We start from the raw sequence: 24229 nt of genomic DNA, 5'->3' as shown, positions 1-24229 counted from the left end.
AGGCTAATCAGAATCCAGTATATACAATAAAAAGTTATTAGCAGTTGGTGACAGACACATGGCAGGAGACAGAACAGAATGGCCATGTTTCGGGCTATCTGTTCTCATTTTATATGTCAATACACACAGACACAAGAGACTGGAAAAAGGGACCAGATACTAGCTGCTCTCAATTTCTAGCAAAGGAGCGCCCTCACAGGCCTCAGTGATTACACTTACGACCAAAGGCATGAGGCAGTTACATTACACAAATTGTTTCCACTCTGTTTGACTACAAAGACAGGTGTGAGGTTTCTCTAGAAGAAAAAAAAAAAAAGAGGGGGAAGGAAGGTGAGCTTGCCAGACAGTTGATAATGGTAACAGGTTACATATAAACCCAGGAAGTCTGTTTGCTAATCCCAAATAGAATTTATGTTGCTAAAATCAGACCTTTTTTCTTCAGAGGACTGTGAGAAAGATGAAATGGCAACATTGTGCTTTAGCAGCAGGCAGGCATAAAGCTTTGACAACTCCAGTGCTATCAGAGTTACAAGTGACAAGAGCTGGACAGAAGTTCCAAATTAACATCCCGGTCATTTATGGTATCCAGTCTATGTGTCTGTAACAAAACAGGAGCTGGAAATTATGCTGTGTATATTTGGGAATCCCTTCTGTTGCCAGAGGTTGATGGTACTATCTCCTGGCATCTGTTTATTGTTGATGTAGCTTGTTTTGTACATGCGTATTCTTATTTGTGAAAACTCTGGTAAAATATTAACTGTGAATAGGGGAGAAAGCAGAGAAACAAAGCAAACAGGACTGAGGGGAGACTTGGGTGTTTCATGTAAAAAAAAAAAAAAGGAAACAAAACCCAAATTAGAATGCTGAAATCAGTCAATGCAGGGATTAAATGCAGATGAAAACAAATGGTAGTCTTGCACCAAAACACCATGTCCTCTGTTTACCCTCCTGTAACGCCTTTAGGATAGACCCACATCAGATATAAACTGACATAGTTGCATAAAAGTTAATGAAGTTGCTGTTAACTGTTTAGACGAATCAAAGGTTTGATCCCCTTATCAAGTTTCATTCTTTTTACACCACAGAAATGCTATCAGAAATCTGAGCTGGCTGAGCCAAGGTGAGTCTAGGTTTTAAGAGTCTGAGCAGAGAACAGTTGAATACTTCAGTTGTGCATTACAGGCCGAGAGAGGGTAAATAAAAGGATCTAGCGGAGCACATTTCCAAAGTGCTTGGTTATTACTAATTAAGTAAACTGTAAGAACTGTGGAAAGACTAACAAGACCACACCCCAACAGACTCCTTCCACAAGTTAGTTAATTAATATTCCTGCAAACAAACCTGATGCTGCAGAAAAGCAATAAACATTTAGAATGCCCTTTCTAGACAGACCAACAGCAGCTATTTTAGGTACATTTAAGATCTATCCAGATGCTTTTTTTTTTTTGAGAGAGAGAGCGAGTGAGAGAGAGAGATGGAGGTAATGGTATAGCAAGGCGGTAAGATCAAGAAGATCTTTAACGGCGATTGTTAGGACACATTGACTTTACAGATGAACATTTTGTTGCAGCTTGTTTGCCTCTTACCTAAAATTACTACTAGAAAAATGAGAGGGAAATTGTCAGTTACTTGCATTTCTTACTAATAGGTGGTGATTTGTTAACTTCATTTTTTTCAGCACATTGTCACCACAGAAAACATAGTAGAGGACAGTCAAGACAGTCTGCATTTTTTCCCCTTTTTTTAAAAGATACACATCAGTCATTGAAAACAACTGAGCAGGCCTGGCTGCAACTCTGAGAAATATACACTATAGCTTAGGGTTGCTTGTGCAAAAAAAAGTGGTGTACCTACAAACCCTCAGGGCTGAGCTGTTTTTATTAGCTCAGTCTCCTCAGCCTTTCACAGCGTGGCCTGAAGGCGCCAGGTAATCGTTTCATCTCAGATAAAGCAAGCCCAATTCATAGTGCAACTCCACCAGCTTTTTTTGATGTCAAATCAGCAACGGTTCAGTCTGAGCATCTTTCTGGGCAGAAGCAGAATGATGGCTCTGGCTGGGGGAATTATTCACTTCTGTTTGTTGGCAAAACTGTACCGAAACGGAACAATCAAATGCAATTATCCCTAATAGATTTAATTAGCAGGTTGTTGCTTATCTTTAGACAGCTCACCCTACCTGCTAATAGCACTTCATTTTTCATTGTGGACCAGTTTAGAAAAAAAAGTGTGAAATCTGGGATTCTCACTTAGTACTGGGAAAGGCACCTTTCAGATTGTAAGTGGCAAGTAAAAATAAGCTCCAGCTGAGACAGGCTGTGGTACAGGGGCAGTTAGTCTGTCTAACTGGGCTCCTTTGGGATGTTGTTTTGCGTATCCGATAATACGAATATCATTAATTATTCTATATATTTTCATAAATATTTTAGCATCTTACCCAATAATACCCTATCTTATTTCGGAACTGAAAATATTGCACAACCTGGTAATTTGACTGCTATGTTTTTCTAATGGAGGCATCACATCAGAAGCACATAACCTCTACAAATTCTCCTTGAGCAGCATGCTGGCAAACAGCGAGGTAGTGGTTTGTGTTGCACTTGGCCAGGAAACTTTTCTTACAACGTATCAACAGCCCCTGGCTCCTTTGCCCCAGCCCAAGAATGGAACAGTCCCTGCACTGAGACAGCATAACAGCAGTGATGTCAGGATGAAGGGAGGCATCCATTTGGTAAAATAGAATTAACTATGGACACCACTGAATAATGCTCTTCTAGCCTGAGACCTAAAGCTATGAAACATGAAACCATGGTAATGCCTCCCTTTAAATAATTTTACATATTAAGAAAAAAACCCCACCCTGCTTTCCACTGTATTTCCCTGTTTCTATTTGATTATTTTCATTTTCCAATACACTTTTGGAGTTTCTTTTTTGGTTTTGGTTTGGGGTTTTCTTTGCGGTTTTGTTCTGTTTTTTTAGTGTAAAGATGGTTTGCAAATTACCTGACTGGAGTGGGCCGTGGGACATTAACCACCTGCGTTACATGAACTGAATTACCTTCTCAGAATGTACTTGTTAGGTATGCATATATATGACTTTTTATTGATCGTATTTTAAACTGACTTGCAGGTAAAATATGATCTTACAGACTAAAACCATACTCATGTTTTATCACCTTATGTGTAGCCTTATAAAAAAGTTTGAACTTGTGATTTAAATAAGTTGCTAAATAGATAAATGCCCACAGCATTACTTCAAGAGGATGCTTTTAACAAGCATCAACAAGTACGCTTGCTGTTCCACAGTCCACTTCAGCACAAAATGGACGACTGAGGCACTTCTGTTTAAAACACTTGAGAAGATACAGGGAAAACACATTTTACCATCACATTTGTTCCTACAATATTGCAACACCACCACCGACTAACACACCAGGACTGAAATTTTGCAGTAATTTAAGAAAGTGATATTTGAACAATCACTCCAGTACTGCCTTGGAACTCCAAATGACTGAATATTGAATATGTACTATCAAGTTGTCAGGGTAACTTTTTGCTCAGAACTTGGACCTTTAATTTCTGCTACAGCAGTGAACGTCACAGCAGTTCTTGTTCAAGGGACTGGAGACTCAATAGCCAAAAATTTGCTTAGTTCCACTGAAGGCAAGACACTTGCTGTATGCCGATTTACAGTATTCATTCAAAGTGCCTTTGCACTTTCATTAAAGACACAACCACATATTATCATCTCACCATCTCGTACATACTCCCTAAGGAGCTACTGAATTTTCACAGAAAGAGTCTTGCTTCGATATTGTTACAAGTATACTCGTATCGAAGTACACAAGTAAAAAAAAAAACCCAACCCAAAACAAAAACCCAAACAACAAAACTGAAAATCACCACCACCACCACCCCCCAAAAACTAACCCAAAACTCATCTCCCTTATGTTGTAAAAAAAAAAAAAAGCCTCCTTACATTTCATTAGTCTGTTCTAGCCCCCAGCACTTCACCAACTGTAACAGTATTGATGTACAACTGCATCTCCTGGGCAACAAAGGGAGCACCTTTGTTCAGGAATCAGTTAGGCTGGACAAAAGGCATTTCTCAAAAAGTCAAACTGCAAGGGTTCAGCATTACTGTTGGTTATAAACTATAAAAATGTAGACAGGATTTATGATCTGAGAAGTGTCAGAGTCAACAAGGGGCCTGAGCCTTAGGCACTTCCACGTTTCCTTCAACCACACTCCCGCCAGGTGCTTTTCAAGGGTGGATGAGTGCGGTTCACACACTTGACAGGCTGGCTCTGGAGGCTGCCTGCCTTCCCTGCCCTTACCACAGGTCAAGCTGCACTCAGTATCCTCAAGAAACTTCCTCTGGAAGCCCGGGGCTTGCAGCAGATTAGAGTGATGCAGAAGAAATTGTTCAAAACAAAACCTGGTGTTATTAATCTAAAGATCTGCAGCAAGCAAATGACTGAATTAACAAAAGCTTCATACCTGGGTCTGAAGAAAAGCATATTGGTTCCCTGCAAAACTTGACACAGGCTTCTGCCACAAGGCTTTTGTTTCAGTCTCTCTTGTGTTCTTGAAGAACAGCCTCATAACTAATCACCTTCATGCTAATCTTCCTCTGGACTATAAAAGGTGGGCGGTTTTATAAACTGTTACCAGTTTCTTTAATACCTGCTGAGAAACTCGGCCTGCAAATAGCCTTGTGCCTGTAAAATGGCATCTTCCAACTAAAGGATCAATTACTCTGTAGCTTTCTTGAATTTATTTTCCTAGAAGTGTCCTGTCTGAGCACATGACTTCATTTCCTGTTTGCTCCGCCTAATCATCTCTGATTATTCACATTAAGACAAAAAGACAAGCAAACTGAGATTGGTATCACATTAATAAAACCAATAAAATGGTTCCCAAAATCTTTATAAAGTGAAAACCAGTGAGATTTAGTCAAGGAATACTTGTTATTTTTTTCTAAACAATTATTTTTTTTAAGAACAAAATTTATTTTTCCTAACAAGACAGCTAAAAGATGAAAACACAAATGAATGGTAGTTGAGAGCTGCATAGCCTAGGATTCTCAAGAAATCATGATGACAAGGGACTATTGGCGAAAATTTGGTGTCCTAAATGTTTTCCCTGCCTGCACTTTGGATGAAATAATTTGCTGTTCTATTTAGTATTCTAAGCATAACTTTCCCTGAAAATCTGCTTGAGTATCAGGAAAACACACAGTACAATATTGCGATGAAAACAAAAGTTGTGTACAGTACTGCTATTCAGACTGACTCCAGAATAAAGGAGAAACAGCTTCACCCTTTATTTGCCACTGGACCAGGCCATAGCCTTGCTCCTTCTCAGGGAATGCAGGGACTCTCCTTCCCTCTTAATGCAAGCTCACATGGCATGTCTGCATGGAAGAGAAAAAGAGGAGTTCAACCTGGAGCCACAGTCTCCCCTAAATCTCCATTGCTGCATGCAGAACAAAGGGTCCTTTTGCCCTTCTGTTCCACCTGTCTCCTCTGAGACAAATTCTGCTTTCAGCTATAATCTTGAAATGCCACTTGCACAGCCAGCCATCTAACTGCCAGAGTTCACCCTCTGCTAAGCTAGTGCTCACTGGGAAAAACACATGTACAGCACATGCGAGTGCCAGGGGCATAAAGTGAGTGTAGTGAAAAGCAGATCTGTGCAAGAATGCTCAAAATCGGAAAAAAAAAACCAACCCTGTTGTGATTTATGAAAGGTTAGAGCTGAGATCACGCATACTGAATCTGGCATATACCCGCAGCAGGTACTTCCTCCCTGGTGTTAGAGATCCCCTGACAGGATCTGGCTACCTTGCTTTCCAGGGGGGGAATCACGCCAAACACAATTCGCAAAATCTGCAGTTGAGTACTTCGGTTCCTTCCTGGTGGCTCAGCCCAGCCCAGCCGGAGCAGACCAGAAGCTTGGGATCACTGGTACAGATGAGCCAGTCAGGACCTGGCAGTCTGAAAGAACTTTCCAGAAAATTACCAACTCGATTGCCATGGCACGTTTCCTGCTGTAGGGCTAGAACAAGAATTTTGGTGGGATACTCACATCTTATGTGCTGTGCTGCAGTAGTGCAGTACAGAACACATCCTAAATCTGCCATGAGAGCAGTGAAGGGCCAGGTAATTCAGCCAGCATTTTTGTCCAGTGAAAATATTTCAAACACCTACACAAAACAAAATCTGCACAAAACCCTGTGATGATGTAAAGTACAAGGGAAGGTAAATGAGCTCTGCCTACTTGGACACAAATACACAGCTTTGTCCTCACAACAATCTGATGTAGAGTTTCTATCTATTCACGACAGGTTTGCCCCGAGAGAGGTCAAATTGTGATTCCCGTTAACACTGAAATTCCACTGACTTCAAGTACAATGAGATTTTTGGCTCCAAGTTTAATAATAAACTTTGAAAAGCCAGAGTTGATAAAGACTTCAGAGCTGAAGTGGATTGCCAGTTGCAGTAAATTATTCATAGGAGCTGATTTATCATGTAGCAAAAAGTTACAGTAAGATGTTCAACTTAACACAAGATGATTATCTGAAGGATAAATTGCCAACTCCCCACTGGAAGTTTAAAGCAATACACACCAATTTGCAGGCTGAAAGCCATTTGTAATCCTTATGGCAGTGTTCCCAGATGAAATCATGCTGGAGACTGGTACATGACTCTGCATTTATAATGAGCAAACTTAATGCTCACCACCAGCAGTACTCATTTGCTACCCTGCTTTTGGCATAGTAACTACAAGGGATAAACCTCATTCGCCATGACTTTACTCCATCTTTGAACCGTATTTTTCTTCAAATGAATCCATGAAGTCAGTTATTAGGTCCAAAGTCTCACAGCAGATTCATACTTGACTACAACTCTAACTAAAGAGCAGTCTGATGGATTCCTATAAATTCAGACTTAGCTAACTTTGCTGTTACTTGGCTATTTATATTATTCCTGACGTTTTATTCCAGCATTTGTTACATAAACACATCTGAACAAAAGAACTTTCCAAACCTGATAAGAAAAATCTCGACAGATTCCAAGTTCATTACGAATAACACAAACAAATACATCACCAAGATAAGTATCAAGTGTTTCCCCATTTACTATTCATGTAGGAAGTGACAGGAGAGAGAGGGTGTGCTGTCCTGCAGCCACCATGAACAGCACCACTGCATCCCGTGCTGCCCTACAAAATTTGCTGCTGAAGAAGTGCAAGCATAAGAGCATAGGCTGAGAATTACAGAATATTACCCCTAAGCCACAGGTCAACCCTTAGAAGATTGATGTTATTTTTCTGAGGTAGATTTTCAGCTGATGCAGAGTGATGATACAACTTTAAAACAATTATAACTGTATTTTATCTATGTTGAGGATCTATTCACTATGAAACCTGGCTTACAGATGAGCTGACAAACAGCTAGTATCAAGTGTAGCAACACCATAATTTAGACTTAAATTGTAAAGTGTGTAAGAAGGAAACCATTTGCTATTTCACTTCAGTGCTTAGATTTGTATCTACTGAATTAACTCACCAGCATGCCGATTATCTGACCTACTTGCTCCTCTTCATGCCCATACACTAATTAACTTCTGAACTCTAAACAACAACATTTGACAGCAATAAAGCCAAGGTGTTCAGGAACTTTAAATAATACAGTGTGGTGCTATAAATACAGGCTTAGAGACACAAAAATGTTAACATATTATTTTAATAGAAAACAGGAACCCCACGTCAGACTTCTTTTTAATTTAAATTCATGAACCTACATTGCAGCGGAATACCAAATTCTGCTGTTGCCTATTTTGGTATTCTGCTTCAGTTTTGCTTAAAAGCGGCAAACAAAAATCTGCTTACTTGAGCTCCACTTTTTAAGTTGAACAGAACTGTCAATCCTTGGTTTTATATATGCATTCAGCATTTACTTCCATGTTTTTCCTGATGAAGGTAACTACAGAATTAACAAGACCTGGATAAGTTAAAATTTTACTTGATTCACTTCCTAAAGCCTCTCTTGGTTTTGCTTTTATGTCTGCACAAGATCTCTACAACTCTTCCATGGGAAAGAAAGAAAAGGCAGTGTGTATATATAGATATCTATATATCTGTCTCAGAACAATTCTGGCATAGACAGCTATGTCCTTTTTTTAAAAAGCATGCTGTCTTATGGCTCCTGTGACTTTGTCCTATCTGAATTTTCCTTTTCCCTCTCCCACCAATCCCTCTTTACCCTTCACAGTTTTCTTTGTGGTCTCCTACAGAATCCCATGTCTATCTTACCCCGTTTTCTCTCCTTCAACACTTGCTCACCTGCAGACTTACCCATCGTCCCCATATGCTGATGCACTGGTCCATCCTTTACACCAGAGCTGACTCCTCCCGGCCAAATCAGAATCTGAGCTAGCTCACTGCCAACTGTGTATAAGCATTTGGTAGCTCAGCATCAACAAGTATAGAAGCAGATTTTTTACCTTCTCACAGTAGACCCAAGTGCTTTAGAGTGCTGTGGGCACAGACACATCACACACGTGTGTTAACACACAGCTTCATCTTGAACCTCTTCCAAAATCGTCAGATCTTTTTATACAGCCCTTTCTTCCTGCAAAACATCTCTAAAATACAGCTCTTCCACTCAGAGCTGAACCTTGCTGGCTTCCTCACTGATGTCAGAATTCATGCTCTTTTCAAACCCATTCTGAATGCTTCTGAAAACTTGGTTTTCAGATTGCCTTTCAGGAAGGCAGTATCCTTCCACTTCTGTTTTCCATGCTGCATAAACTGCTTGTCCTCATTTTCAAAACCTTTCTTAACCCTTCCTCTCATTGCTTATCAGCTTAGCAAGTATCAATAGGTTATCTTCCAGCTCCTAATTAGGTCAGGATTGGTCACATCTTTCAAGCAAATATTCCTGGAAGTTAGAAGTAATGCTGGCATCTTCCAAGGAACTTACCTTCCTCTGCACATTCCATGGATAGCACTTTTGCTCAGATGTCTCAGAAAAAAAAAAAAGACAAAAAAAAAGACTTGCTGATGTACCAAAAGCATTACTCAAGAATGCAGTGAGTTCTGTGTCAGTACCTCATAGCATTCCCTTCTCCGCTCTGCCACGACCTCCTGTTCCTAATATTCTATCTGCAGACTTTAGCTCTTCAAATCAAGGGTGTACTTTTTATTATGAGGTTGTAGAGCACTTAATGTAATAGATTTCTGGGTCATTATTGGGATGCCTAGAACTCTAATCATAACAATAAAAAAATCTGGTGCCAGGGATGAGACAAGTAGCTTACCACTTCTCAGGAAAAATGTATTTTTTCTGGCAGTATAACCTTCTGAATATTTGTTAAAATAAATTGTGCTATTTCTACTATTACCTTTTCTAAATTGAATTTGATAAAACGTGTCTGCAAGTGGTAAGTCAGGTCAAACAAATTACAAGCAAGTGCCACACCTTCTTTATTAAGATACTCTAGTAATATCTTAATCTTGAGAGTTTGGGGGTGTTATTATTTTTTTTTTATCCAGTCCTATCATGTTTAATCCTGTGTGGTAGTGAGCCAGTGACTCTGGATACAGAGGCCCTTTAACTCCTCTTGCGTTCCAGAAGAGCTGTGAACTTGTGTGATTTTCTGAGGGGAACAAAGGTAGGTAGTTACATGCACAACTTTGAGAAGAATTCCCAGCTCCCTACAGATACATTACTTCACTCCTACACCTACTGGCTCTCCTGGCTTCACTGAAAGCAATCACAACATCCGTTTCTGATTTCAGGTGAGCCAGATCTCACCCATTCTTCTTAGGATCATGCATGCATTTGATACAAGGTTTCCAGAGGCACTCCATTGACACCAACATATGCAAATACAAGAAAACTGTCTAAAAATTAATTATTTTGTTGCTGAAGACAATAAAATACAGACATTAAAACATCTGCATGGAAGTGAGGCATTACGTACAGAAAATGATAACAAAAAGATAGGCGGCACATGTGAACCACGTTGCTGGTCAGTGAAAATCTGATTATCTTTTGTTCGTTTAGGTTACCAGCAGGGACATACTTATTTTTCCCCACAAAACAAAATGAATCACCCATAAGAGTTCATTAGTCAAACTTAAGTTTGTAAAGTGACCTCCTTGCCAGCACCTTTGAGAGAAGAACAAATTGAAATGCAAAACAAACTGCTCTTTTAAAAGTCTTTGTAGTATTTTAGCCTGTTTCTGCAACATACAAAGGAGTAAATCCCACAGCAAGAAAAATGGGGCTTGATTCATTCACAGCAAACCTAGAGTAAGTCTGACGTATGTCCACTGAAACCGAACAAACTGTCAGGATCCAAGTTTCTCCCCCTATTCCTTTGCATGTGATGAAGTTTATAGATGATGTATAACATGCAACATCAATACACTGACCTAAATGAAAACTCTACAAAGGCTGCAGTCACAATGTAAGTGGGACGTCTTGTTGAGACTGAGGTGAAGCTGGAACCTGAAGATCCTGCAGGACTCACAGAACGTAGAACAGTGAAAGGTACTTCATACTGAGATTTTTAAAATCACCCCAGATTTTATGGGAAGTTGGGCTTCCCTGTCATTCCATTTAATCTGTGTTGGCAAAGCAGCTGGTACTGATCTATGAAGAACCCATCTGGAGATTTATATTACAATGGACTGAATACACTGAAAATAATGTGCAAATGAAAGTTGAAATAATAGCCTAGGACATCCCACAGTCTGTCACCGCTCTCTGACAAAAAGGAAGCCCTGAAGGCTTCACCTAGTCTTATTAGCAGCGTTTCCTTCAGCAGCAGATTTAACCTCCACTTGACCTCCTAACCTCTCAGTGCTTGGTGTTAAATAATTACACTCTAAACATCTTATTATGGGCGTTATTAAACTCGTGAATTAGTTAGGAATGCAATATGTTGACCCATGAGATGAGCAGCACCAACTATCCGGAGTACTATCAATGCACAGTGACTAATTAGGAAAACCTCTGCAGTGCAGCAGAGGACCTCAAACACCAAAACGAGCAGAAGATTTTTATTTTGTTTAAATGCAAAAGTGTGAGAGAAACTCGGCACAGATGCACAGCACTCACACAGACAATTTTCTTCAGTTTTTAGTCTCTCCTATGGCTTCAGGAATTGTCGTACAGCTGAGATTGTGACATACTGCCATCTGGGAACTCCACCTTAAGGGCTCATTACTTGCAGGTACAGCATGCATTTCCATACACGGAACATTTAGTGCTGCAGTTTCAGTGTAGGCGGTTCTCTTCCCAAGCTCTGCCACTTGAGCTGCTCAGTGGAAACTTCTGTAGTCTTTTCCCAGGTTAGAATTAGTCATTTTTCAGAGGGAAACCCTGGCACTATTTTAAAGTTTGCAGAGGTTTTGCCTCAGGTTTTCATGTCTTATACAGTCTGTAATTACAGAACAGGCAAATACTATATATGCCCTACTTTCATGCTCAGTAGCATTATTTTTAATAAACTATTCTATAGCAAATGAAACCTCTGCCAGGTTTAGTAGCCATACATTTAGGATTTAAAAGCACCAGTGGCACTTTGTCATAACATGAATAAAATTTCAGACATCTGATGTCTATGCTGTGATCTCTTTTTCTTTAAATGACTTAATGTGACTCAACAGCCAACTTCACAACAGTGCATTAATGGAGGATGAGTTAGTTTGAACACTGATGCAGACAGGACTGATAACCACCAAAGAACAGAAGGAGGACCTGTACCGTTTTTTGTTGGTCATTTTTGCCATCAACATTAAAGTTTTTATCTTTTCTATGAAAGGTCAAAGCATCATTTAAATTTCTCTTTAAGTTTGTGCTAATTGCTTTGACAGATGAGAGCCTGTGGGGTGATTATTCAGTGGATAGGGTTGGAGATGCAGACTGGTGCAGCTTTCAGTCCCATGGAGAACAAGGAAAGTTTCTTTCAGTGTTCCTATCCTGGCACATTCAATAGTATTTAGCCTCTTAAACCAAGTTAAACGCATTAAGCTGGATACAAGAATTTCTGGCATTTTAAATGGACAACATCAAAATCAAAGCAAATCCGTAATAACACTAGCCTACAAAAAGTAAAAAGGTTATTCCTTAGCTGTAGAGGATGTATTTCAAGCAATAAGGTCTATCACTTCAACTGATTTGTTTCAATCTTTATTGTTGGTTTCTCTGTAGAGACTGACAGAAGCTTATGAAATTACATCCAACCCAACTGTATCCTAAAAGAAAATTTCTTTCCTGAAACATTTTTAAGCTTTCCAAGGCAAGTGGAGAAATGTATGTACCTTAATAGAAATGGCATTTTTCCTGCCCACCAAATGTCTTGAAGTAGTGGTTCCACTGTTTGCAGGGTGACCACAAACGACACTCAGACAAAATCAGCATCTAGAATTTAAATGAAGAGTCTGTATACTATAACCTCATGTAAAACCTGTACCTCGGTCCTGCCTGTGTTCATGAATAAATTGCAAAGTTCACAAAGCTCTGCAAATAAAATGTGTCTCAGGCTGGAATACTGTGCTCATGTCCCAGAGACTCCTCCTTTCTTCTGCTCTTCTGGTCCCCAAGAAAAGGGCAAAGAAAAGCATCACTGGATACATGTTCATCACTGAAAGTACTTTTAGTGCTAATGACATTTTTTAAAGGAAGAATGGAAATGAGGAAGGACATTAGAAATAACCACACACCAAGATTTCTTACCATGAGTACTTAAGTCTTTCTAGACTAGGAACAAATAAATGAATAAAGCTGTTGAAAAAGCAGAACATTGCTTTCATGTCAAGCAGGACATTAATACCAATCCAAGTGTCCTGGCTGTGTGGGAAGCCTTACTGTGCTTGGCCAAGTGAGCTTCATTTTTCCTATGACTCAGAACACTGCTAGCTTCATAATTTGCCCCTTGCACAAATCAGGCTGTAAGCTTTGGCAAGAAATGAAACAGTAAATTGCTTAATCGTGCAAATAGCATGATACCCACCCCCATTTTCATTAATTAGGACTTGATTTCTGGGGCCTTCAATCATGCTGTGAAGGCTCGCATATAAACTTAGGCTTTAAATGTATCCACAGGCCAAGCAGAAAAGGCTCAGCTTTTCTGAGTAACAGATTATCAGGTGGAAAGGCAGCAAAGTAAAATCAACAGCTCTAAAAAACCAGGTTGTTTAAATGACCTTCAAGTCCAACAGTGAATAGCTTAAATAGCTATGCTAAGCTTCAGGCTGCTGAGGTATGGCTAGGCTGTGAGGCTAAGCTGCCTCCATCACAAAAGGCAGATTATGTCACAGATTTTCCCCTGCGTTTTCTGCCTGTCTTAGCAGCCTTTATTTTATTATCTGAAGTAGATTATCCTATAACAGTATCTGCAGGACACAGACCTAAAGTAAAGAAAAAGCCCTCTGTCTCGCTGTTTAGAATTAATACAAAAACCAGGCACATCAGTCACTCATAATTAGAAGTCACTGAATAATTGCAATATAAATAGTACAGTTCTTTCAGGGCTCTTAAGTAATCAATTCTACAAGATCCAACAACCAAACACCTTGAAGTAGTGGCTCCCCTGTTCACAGGGTGACCAGAAATGACACTCAGAGTGTCACTACAACAACACTACAATTGTTAGCAGCTTCCAAATTTGCATATGAATAAAAACACCAAGAAGGATTATTACAATTGTCTATGGTCCAACAAACTGTTTAGTCATTTGTACTATTTCGCAGAGCTGATTCTTCCCAAAGTGCCAATCTGTGTCCCTGCAGGGGCCCTTTGGGACCAGATCCCCATGAGAAGTGCAGGGGTAGCAGGGATGTGCACCAGGGAAACAGCGGTTTGGGGATTACCGCGCCCTCCCTGCTCCTTCGCAGGGGCGATGGCCCATGGCCATGACAGAGGAACTGCCAAGGCGAGACACACCACTGCAGTCCTGACCCACGCCCCCACGCCAAACTGCCGGGAAGGAGGGCAGTGACCCTCCCCATTCCTAGACACTGGGCTCCAAGGCCCAGGTAGAAGTTTACGAAAGAGAGAATGCAAGACTCACAAACCGTCCTTACCCACAGCCGGGCTGTTGTGCCCACAGAGCTAGTGTAATCCAGTGACCAGCAGCCATATCGTCAGATCCCCCGAGTACCCCAATGGAGGAGGCAACTGCAGATCGCAGAGTCTACACTCCTTTGCTGTGGCTTTTGGAAACCTTGCCATCCTGTCATAGGCACGTGCTGGCCTCACGCTGATTCAGGGCTCTTGGATTTCTCAGCAAAAGGGAGATTTCTCCTACACTGAACCTCTGCTTACCTTAAGATTGCTGCATGGGAATATCCATTTCACTGAGTGGGTTGTTCTGTATTGTACACGTTATGTTGGTCTGCACCCTGCATTGAGTGTAGCAAAACCACAAAAGAGCAGAGCCAAGTTTAACTCAAAGCCACATTAATTGTATTTAACTTTTCCCCCAGACTAAAACAGACTGGAGTAAAATGTCTGTTTTTCAGTCAACAAACTGCTGGTCCAGACCCTGCCTTGGTATGCATCTGGAGGACAGAACTAGAACCAACTACAAGTTATTTCCTTTGGCCAGCATGCACCTTTCAAAGACACTGCTGTTGTCCTCATAAGCAGAATCACAGGGGAGCAATTTGTCAGAGAATCTCCAGTGCAGCTCACTCCGTGACTCGCATTTGTCAGATTCACAGTAGGAAAGAAACTTGGAGAGTCAAAAATGACACTACAAACTTCTGGGAAATTCCAGGTGACATCTCCTGGTCTGCTTCAAGCCCACAGAGACCTCTCCTTTTGAGCCAAACCACATTGGCCCTAAAAGCAGGTACCAGAAAATTTTGTTCCTGCAACGTTCAAAGAACAATTTAGGAGGTGAATAGGAACCTGAGGCAACAGGCTACACCCTCACCTGAGATGCTGGATCAGACTAATGTACCTGATCCCAATATAATGTTGAGCACAATCTGACCTGTTACGATCTCACTGTAGAGATTTATTGTAATTTTGTGCTTGTACTCACTAAAGGGAAGAAAAATATTTTGAAGAGCGGGCAGAAAAAAAATCTGAGTCCATCTGTTACTACATCAAAGGGAAGTGAAACTGACCCAGCTTTCCAGCTTTCAATTTACAAACCTGGAGAAAAAGTTCTTCCATTTCATAAAATTAGAGCTTCATGTATGCAGACCTTAGTCCTAAGCAGCCTTTTAATTTACATTAATGTAGGTTTTTCACTTAGCTGTTGTACCTTTGAGTAGCAGAGGTCAAATTCTGACTTCTCTCCCTAAGCACCTCTTCATGAGCACTCCTGAATCTCCTGCACGAAGCCTGTTTTTGCAAGGGAACCCTCTTAACTAATCAGCATTTCTCAGATGACTTGCATCCATTTGCACTTGTGATACAAAACATTTCCTGTTCACAGGAGCACTGCTCTTTATTTACAGTATTTTTATGCTCTGTTCCTCAACAATCAACTTAATACTCACAAACTCAAACATCCTCAGATTTCATTATCTCAAAATAGTACATGAAGTGATTTGCGCTCTCTTAATGAAACTGTTACTGACCCTACATTCTCTACTGCACATGGGGCACCAGATTTGCTCGTCTGGTTGCACAAAGCATCTCTGAATTGTCAGAAGCTGCTCTGCCCTTAAAGCCGGATCCACATTTCATGGGTGTTAGCCAGACAGCGTTTCATTAGGCAGTGACTGAAATCCTTGGGCCAGGCTTAGTGCAATCAGAGCTTTAGTCATTGTCCTGTTAGCCTGCTCTGTACTGAAGGTGAAACAGTTTGATGGGTTACTCCATTTGGTTAAAGTTACCTTAAATCCTTAATGCTTGGCTTGCTCACTTTCAAGAGGTAACAACAGGTGTCAGAAATACTGCAGTTTCCTTTGTATCTGTCTCAGTTCTTGGGGAACGTTTGGCCTTTGTGGAAGTGATGGTTACATGAGGCCATGGTACTTTTATCCTGACAGGAACTTTTCTGCAGCCCTGGCCAAGCACAATCCTTGGCTTGGAGTTAGCAAATTCAGGAAGAGACAGAATAATTTCAATGCCACTTATATTTGCTCATATAAGAGACTCTTCACTTACCCAAGATGAGCTGGGTTTCATCTGCTTTGTACAGACAGAACAGGAAAAGAAAGTATCATGAGCTATCTTCCCTGGCAACTTGCGAGGGCTGACCCTGCTTGAGCAGGGGGGTTGGACTAGATGATCTCCAGAGGTGCCTTCCCACCTCAAGTGTTCCATGACTCTGGGAAATAGTTTCCCATAAGCACAGGACTGCAAACAGTTGGAGAGCAACAAAGTTGGAGGGACAGGAAGAATTCTAAGAGGTAATATTTATCTGATTAACCAAAAAAGTTAGTTAGCATTGATTTTCAGAAGTTTGGAGAGTGCTAAGGCAGTCAAAGAGAAATAAACATCAAACCTGCCACAGTTCCTGTAGGTGGTGTTTTTTTTTCCTCTTAGTGACCATAACTACAGAGTTATCATCTCAGGTAGTATTGCTTAGATGAGAGTATTCCTTCATATTATTTATGTGCAGTTATAAATGCAGTAGTCTACAATGGGAAGATTTTGAAAACAACCTACAATAGGGTATTAGAAACATATTTGGAAGCCAGAAATGGGCATTCTGCAGCAAACAGTTAATTCATAATTATTCAGCATGGTTCCTGTTGAAAGTGTGGAATTAGGTACTTCAGAGTATTAACCACGTATGTCACTCATTTGGCAGAATAACATTTAGCTCGCTTGACAGTTCACATTAAAATTTGCCTGGAGTGCTCAAGAAGGTCCCAATCATCATTATGCACATACTTACAGTTACTCGTTACTCACCATATTGAATTAAAAAATGCAATCTGGGAAAAAAGCAATCTGATTGCTCCAGAAATTCTTAAAATTGCCAAATTCTCACTTACTAATGAGAAAGAGGTTAAACTTGATGACATGTTTAAATCAATCCAGTAGGTGAAAGGACTTAGTGTCTTGACTACCTTGGGCACAAATAAATAAAAACACAGTTACTCAGTCACTGTCATAATTCTGTCCAGCAACACAAAGTAATGACATGATGTTTACATTATGCTGACATCACACAACATTTGGAAGGCAAGTGGTACACACACTGTATGCCCATATCGTGAAAACACTGTGCAGGCACATTATAACAAATTTTTTTTATCACATTGTGCTACGCTAATGCAATGGTATTTGATAATTTCTGTTTGAACAGTGGGAGACTTCCTCATTTGAACACACTTGAGGACAAAAGAAAAATTTAAGGATTTGGTTCTGTGTTAATATAAAATAGATCTGACTAAAACCTAAACCTGACCTGAATTCAGAGCTCTGATTTACCATCACTGGCATGATCTCCTTCTTACCGAGTTTTGTCCCTGCCCTTTGGTGACAGACCTCCAAACTAAATGCAAAGCAGCATGAGCTGTAACGGTTCCAGGTTTAATGTGGTAACCTATCTTTTTCTCCAGTTTTTTATTTAAACTTAGGAGTTCATAAGCTGTGCTATTATTTTTTCCTTCCCAAAGTGATGCCATTAGTGAGTAAGTCAATGCAGTTTTGAGACTAATTTCAGAGTTTGAAAGCACTAAAAATGCATGCTGAAATGTAAAATGCATGCTGAATAAATCACTACAACTTTAACATAGCAAGAGCAACAAAGCTCCAAGGTTCGCAATCAGTGCAGTTCCCTGCTAAACAAATACAAAGTTAATATTGCAGTAACATCTAAATGACTTAAATGCATTCATCGGCTTTTTCACTTGATTGCTCTAGGCCTTTATGGACAGCCAGCTGAGAAGATAGGCCTGGCGTAACAGAGCTATCCCTGCATAATGAGTTTAATCACACTTTAAGAGAAAAGGAAAAAAAAAAAAAAGAATGAGGGCAAATGATTCACGAAATTTAGCAAGTATTTTTTAAAGCTATAAGGTTCTTTACCTTACAAAAACATGTAAAAAAATCACCGATTTCATTAAAAGCATACACCCCTATTCCTATAGTGTAACCATCAGTGTTTTTTCTGTACATTCTAAAGTGAATTAATATTCAAAGAAGTACCAGCTGTGATTGCCACTTAGTTGACAGGTTCGTAGATTTAAGAGCCAAAGAGGACCATTAGGTTTTTTACTTTGATCTTCCATATGCTACAGGCTATATACTTGCACCTGCTTACCTCTTAAGTCCAGTAACTTGTCTCACATTAAATCGCAGTTTCCAGAATTTTATCAGCTTTGATGACTTCAACAGTTACTATCGCTGCTTCTTATGATGGCTAGTCATCTCCTCTGATAAGAATATGCACCGTTTTCCTAATTTGTATCCAACTGGCTTTAATTTCTAGCCACTGGTTCTTGAAACAATGTTAAATTAAAAGTCTCTAGTATCCCATATTTTCTGTTGGGGAAAAAACCTCTAGTCTATAAATACAACCAGGTTTAGATTGAACTCAGGTCTTGCTAAGAGCTAGTTTGATTGCTGATTTCAAATAAATCATCTGATAAACAGATCTTTTCTTGGCTTACAAATCAATGCACTTTTTTTTTCAGTTACTCATAAATATTCAATCAGGATCTTATGTAAGCAAATAATTTCTCATTTTCTCTCTGCTTTCTGATTGGACAAATGATGGTTAATGAACAGGAGAAAAAAAAAATCCCTGGTTCACAGAAACACACTGTGGATAGAATAATTCCGTAAATATTTCTGCAAATAACCCTACTCTGCAAGTCGTGAACAATACTAGAGAGAAACTAAGCTGAAACTGAATTGCTGATCAGAATTTGAATGAAAGTAATACAGCTCATGTAATTACAGAGGGAGTTAAATATGCTTTCATGGGGACTAAATTTGGTCCATGAATTCTAAATGAGCCAGAGGATGACTTCAATTAATGGAATGGCATAATAAAATTATCAATAAAACTGAATAAAGTGACTCTTCCATCTACTGTATTAACTACCTTCTCTAACAGTTACTCACATACTGTCAAGAATTTGAGAAACAAAAATCCAACCTTAAGAACTTTACCTCTGATGAAGTAACAAATGAGATAAACGTTCTTTTGAACGATGTTGTACTGAATTGACAACCATCCAACAATTACAACAACATATATCTCCAAGCGCTATACGTGTGTTCTGAATAACTGCTGGATTTACGCTGAATTTCTATTGCAAGCGACGATCAGTTTTAAAAACTGCCCGCTGATATGCCAATTTGCAATGAGACATCTTTTAAATACAGACAACTCTAGTAATTGCTACCTAATATGCAACTCTGATCTATTTGAAATTAATGCACTTACAAAATGTGAAATGCTCAAATAATATTAGATTATGAGACACTGCAGGTACCCAGTACAGCTGCTTTATTTCTCCAAACACGTTTATTAAAAACGTTTTCAACTTAGCAAAGGAAAGAAAGCCCTGTCCTTCCTTTTTGATTGTACTATACATTTTTGATAAAGTCAGCTGAAGTATGGAAATTTTTATATCTATTCCACCTAGCAGAGAAAGATTGTTAGTAGAATACAATGGGAAGTTAATTTCAAGTTAAAAAAATATTTCAGCTTGACACTAAAGTAGCCTATGGAATATCAGGGTACTGTGAGTATGTGGCCTCAGGACAGCCACTTCATACATTTTTGTTAAAAGAAAAAAAATACACGGACACTTGTGAAGGCCCAGTGAAGCGATTAACATATACGATGGAGCACACTTTGCACCAGTCACATCAGGCCAAGCCCAGAGCCAGCTCTCCAGGGCTGGGCTGTTGGCAGCAACGCTCTAGTACAAGCAAGACCTAAGACAAGTGGTTCTGCCCAGACACCAGACGCACGCCTCTGCATGGAGTAAAGCCGGCCGCAGGCTGCACACTACCTACGGCCCGTTAACCGGCTCCCAAGGCTGGGTGCTCTGCTGAGCCTTGCTGGGTGCGAGCACCACGCAGTGCAGTGCAGGAAGAGATCGCAAGGTGTTTACGGCCTTGGTAGCAACATGTCTGATGGCCTCAAGCCAGTGATTACCACTTCACTGATGCTGAGCTACAAGCCAGACTCCTTTCCAAAGATACATGGCCCCTCTGCAGCAGTCCTCTACTACTTTCAGTGGCTCTGATACCCACAGCGAGTAAACACTATTTAACATAATGCTGATTAAAGTGTTTCCAGTCAAACTCTAGAGACAGCAGATATATGTCCTTCTCCTCCTACATCAGTAACAAGCATACCAACAGTGGACAAGATAACCAGGAAAGATAACAATGATGCTAAAGTAGGATTTAATCATATAAAAAGGCAACAGAATTCAAGATGAAGAGGGTAATCCAAGGGCTGAGAGGCAAGCACAAAAATGAAAGCAATGCAGAAAACATGCATGGTAATGATAACATGACGCACAAAACATGAAGTGGAAATACTTCATAAATTATTGAAAAAAAAAATTCTGAGAAGAACTTTCTGTAATGTACAGCAATAACTAACCATTTTTTCTTTAAAAAAACCCAACACCATAACTCCCCAAAAGTCCCAAAACACAAAAGCAAACAAAGCCAAACTGAAAAAGCCCCAGATCTGTGAGTTGTACAACAGAGAAGAACAGAGGAGTTAATTTACTAACCCTGTTGTTTCTGTGCACCAGCATTCTTTGTGGTCGCCAGCATATTCTCTGTGCACTCCACAAGTTTGCATACTACTATTTTTTGCTGACATGATGCTTTATTCTTTTCTGCAGTAATGCGATGAAAACTAAGTTTGTAACCTGCCTAGACCTGACATCAGAATTTTTGCCAGTTGGAAGTTTCTATTATCTCAATGGAAATCCTGCTTTACTAGGCAAAAGCTTTACAACTGAATGTCTTTGACAGCATTTTCTGAGTACCCTTCTGACATTACTTCTGATCAGCATTAGTAATCTTTCCTCCCATTAAAGGTCAATTTATGCTTCTCTATCTTTTCCTCATATCTTGTAATCTACGTAAAATTGCACCAGTACCTTTGCTGTAAAATATTAAATAGCACAGGTACCTTAAAAGAACTCTTACCCATTCTCTGAGATGAGCATTTCCCTTTTATTTACAAGAATGGCTGAACAGATACAGTGCATTACAGACAACTGCTTTTATTCCTGTCATGTTTTGTGGTTAGGGGTTTTACTTGCTTTTTCAAACACGTCATTTGCAGCCCTAGCCAAGTTACCTTTGATTCTTCTTCTCCATCTATCTGCACAAAACAAGCAGTTATTTCTCAGTCAGAAACATGCTTATAAATTAGCTGATATTAATTAAAAAAGACCTTTTGGCTCTTAAGTTTTCAAGTAATTCAGGTTGTTAATGTTCTTTCTTCTGGTCCTGAATATTCATAACACTCTTAAAAGAATTGAGCTACTTTTTGAATTCTTGCTTTTTAACTTCAGCTCACGTCCTGGAACCTGAACGTCGAGATTACTACTTCAGCCAAATCACTTGTTTCAGCTTATATTAGTATTTTCCTTTTTCTTTATTCATGCTCACCTTCAGCAGTGATCCTGTACACTAGGCAAGAATAAAGATTTCAAAAGCATCTAAGGCATTTCTAAGTCTTTAATTCTAGGCCATCCTACTAAAACAAAGGAAAAATCACTTTGAAACAAAAACATTTCTCCAAGAGTACATAAAAGCTATATGCTCCAAATGAGAAAATCAATGTCACTCTTAGGAAAAAAAAAAAATAAAAAATTGCTTTTCCACTATTTCATTTCACTATGGTTGGAGTTTCAATTCCAAGTGATCAGTTCTCACAGGTATACACAATGTTTTTACACTACATAGTTTCAAACGCAAAAATAAATAAACAACAATATCCATTCCATTATTTCCAAATTGAGGGATGCAGAAGATATTTCCTCTGATCCAGAATAATGCAGTTCTGCAGCTTGTGTTCTTTGCTTTTGTTTTTAATCAGTGAAGTGGAACACACCAAAGAGCTAGCCTAGGTCTGAAACCTGAAGAAGGACTGTTTATGCTCATTCTTTTGAATTCAAGTGAATTCGGCCAGATTCAAACTTGAGGAAAAAGAGGGTTTAAAAAAATTTTTTTTAAAAAAAAAATATATACGATTTGAAATTATATATTACAGTCTTCATCCACTATAGGTCCCCAAGAAGAAAGTGTTGCGCTGCCCGTGCTAGGCCAAGGAAGGACTGGTTGGTTTTAGAAACCTTTGAAAGATTTCTGTAGCTCCCTGATACACTTATATTCTAAAGAGGCTGCAGCTTTGAAAAAGTGTTTGCTGGATGTAGCTTCTCAGGCATACATCAGAAAAACTCTCTAATTTGTAAGGGATTGCAAAAAACTAACACCAGATTTTGCTTCCATTGCAAACAAGGTCACAGTTTCTATTAACTTTACAGTGATCAAAATCAGGATTTATGCACTGAAAAAAATTAACAGAAACATAAATAGCCTCCACAAACTACTCAGCAGGGATGTCTTATATAAGACATTAATTGCCACAGCAAGCAGGCCCTTTACAGAATATTTTTAAAATAAAAAATCAGAATTCATTAATACTTGTAACTATCCTTGCTAGGCAGTTTCACTTACTCTGTAACTTCTCTCTTCTGTCACTTGGACCTGTACTGAACTGAGCAACCTAGGTTTAAAAAAAAAAAAAAAAAAAAAAAAAAAAAGCAAGCTATTCTAGTTTCAGAAGCATTTATGGTGGAAATACCCTTATTCCCAGGAAGCATGTACATACAGTTTGTGTTAGGCCCGGTGCTTAGATCATTCTACAAGGTTTAGTGAAAAAGACCAAGGAAAACAAGAAGCCTGACTGTGCTATGTCAGGTGCAGCCTCTGAAGAAGCTGAAGATCAGCACAGCCCCCTGTCCCCTGTGCACGGACACCAAGAATCAGGCCAACCGGCCAAGCTGCCGCTCACTTGATGCAGCTGTTTCACTCTGTATGAATAATGACACACTCACTTTGGCTGTACAAAGACAGGAATGACGACTGTCTGCCGCATGGTGTGACTTTTCACTGCAGAGTATCTGGACCAACATGTAATTGGGTGGTTTGTACAGTTCAGTTTCTGTACAGGACTCTGTATGTGCCTGCATACATTAAATAATCATCGTAAACCAGGCACTTGCTAACTTCAGACCAATATGTTAGCATGTCCTTAGAAAGAAATGGCACTACACAGAGCAGATGTCAGATCAGACTGTCTTTTACACAGACATCGAATGTGTCTAACATTTACCTTGAAGACAAACATGAACATCAACCCTGAGTTTGCACGTGACTGACAGCTGTTAAAACAGCTGCTGTGCTCCTTCTTATTGCTTAAAAAAGACTCCATGACAGTGTTTATTGTAGACATCTCATCTTCAGGGCAACGATTTTTCAAGTTTGAAGGGTCAGTCATTGATCCACATCAGCAGGTTTTGTTCTGTTCATCCTTATTCCCTGACAACCACTGAAACGTGCTGCTACAGCAGCTGTTAGACGTGGGGCCTTCTGTCTAACTGTTTCCTTGCACAGTCTCGGTTTGCAATGCTTACGTGTTTTACACACATACTTAAGAACACGGTCCTACTTCTAAATAACAAAAGACTTCTTGTTTTCTGAAATGTATATATTTCATAGTAGTTTCTTAGAATGCTGTATTTTTGGCTAGAACAATGATGATTTCACTATAGGTTCAGTTTTCAGCTGTAGAAGAAGGATACGTATTCATCCATAAGCCAGTTCTGGATCTGAGGTGTCACAGCTATACACTGTTCTTGAGCGACAGAAACTCCTTTTATCAAAAACTTTTCAGGACAGCAGCATGGTGGTGTTCTGTTGGCAGCAGTGAGACTGTCAAGGAAAAGCAGCTGCAGTATTCAGTATTTCCATGATTTTTTATTTTTTTTTTTAATCAAGTGGGAAGTTGTCATGGAAAGACTGATATGTCATAAATGATAAAATCACATTTTGTCTGTTAATTTCTCCTTCTAAAATGGTCTCTAATGCTTCTTGGTCAGCATACTTCACAGACAGAAAGCCACTCCTAAGAAGGCTCCTGTTGTGCTTCCAGATTCCCCTAACTCTCATTCTGATAAAGCATGGGGTCCTTTTCCCAGCCTTCCTTGGCACTGAAAATGGTCCAATACAACATTAATTTCATTAGGC

At 39.6% G+C, this 24229-nt stretch overlaps 1 protein-coding gene and 1 long non-coding RNA gene across 23 annotated transcripts in view; one reads left to right on the top strand and one right to left on the bottom strand.

Annotated features, from left to right (window-relative positions):
- GALNT18 (polypeptide N-acetylgalactosaminyltransferase 18) overlaps positions 1-24229 on the bottom strand; it is a 328676-nt gene that overhangs the window by 20809 nt on the left and 283638 nt on the right. The window lies entirely within an intron of this gene.
- The window catches only part of LOC106631402 (uncharacterized), a 316586-nt gene that overhangs the window by 269660 nt on the left and 22697 nt on the right, over positions 1-24229 (top strand). The window lies entirely within an intron of this gene.

This window comes from Falco cherrug, chromosome 10 (assembly GCF_023634085.1).
Source record: "Falco cherrug isolate bFalChe1 chromosome 10, bFalChe1.pri, whole genome shotgun sequence".
NCBI lineage: Eukaryota > Metazoa > Chordata > Aves > Falconiformes > Falconidae > Falco > Falco cherrug.
This window is presented reverse-complemented; position numbering and strand designations above follow the sequence as displayed.